The sequence below is a fragment of the Octopus sinensis genome, unplaced genomic scaffold, assembly GCF_006345805.1.
Source record: "Octopus sinensis unplaced genomic scaffold, ASM634580v1 Contig13117_ERROPOS91262+, whole genome shotgun sequence".
NCBI classification, from domain to species: domain Eukaryota; kingdom Metazoa; phylum Mollusca; class Cephalopoda; order Octopoda; family Octopodidae; genus Octopus; species Octopus sinensis.
Genome location: NW_021832848.1, coordinates 42501 through 43302, shown reverse-complemented (window position 1 = coordinate 43302; position 802 = coordinate 42501). Strand labels below are relative to the sequence as shown.

The window sequence follows — 802 nt, the reverse complement described above, 5'->3', positions numbered from 1 at the left end:
AATTTGCGCGTGTAATCTGGGAATGCATACAATGCCCTTCTCTGCCCTGGAGGTGTATGGAAAACACTCGGCGAGAAACGGAAGAAAATTTGAAGAAAGAAGGAAAAAACATAACAATAATAATAATAATAATAATATTAATAATAATAATAATGATAATAATAGCAATAATAATGATGATAATGATAATAGTAGTAGTAGTAGTAGTAAACATACAGACTACAAAAGGATGAAATTGCAAGAATGTGTACAGGGTGACCCAAAAGTAGGTTTACAGTTATCACGTAGGCACTTTGAATTTCTTTTAAAACATTTGATTACATTTGAATTTCTATTCGTCGTCTTAACTTCTTTATATGTTGGTTACTCTTTTCTGCACAGACAAAGGAACAGAAGAAGTGTGTGTATACAAGGAACAGGTGTACAAAGTTGGAGCCAGCTTCAAGGACAGATGCAACACTTGCTTCTGTGACACCAAGAACAGAGTTTCGTGCACCAAAGTGCTGTGTCCAACAACCAGTAGGTATTATTCTATGTGGTCTTCAGTTGTTGCTGTTGGTGGATTATGTATGCTATGTACAGGGTGCAGGAATGGCTGTGTGGTAAGACGCTTGCTTCCCAACCATGTGGTTCTTGGTTCAGTCCCACTAGGGAAAATGTTTCCTACATTGATTTCCTACATTGAGTGGATTTGGTAGACAGAAATTGAAAGAAACCCGTCGTATATATATATATATATATATATCTCACTGTGACCGACCAGGCTATCAGATGTTGCTGAACATCGCTGGTCACAATGCAC

The 802-nt window shown here is 37.3% G+C and overlaps 1 non-coding gene across 1 annotated transcript in view; it reads left to right on the top strand.

Moving 5' to 3' along the window:
* The first annotated feature begins 362 nt into the window (after positions 1–362).
* The window catches only part of LOC115229592, a 1415-nt gene continuing 975 nt past the window's right edge, over positions 363–802 (top strand). The window contains exon 1 of the transcript XR_004997352.1: positions 363–519. This is a non-coding gene — a transcript (uncharacterized LOC115229592). The remainder of the gene's footprint in view (positions 520–802) is intronic.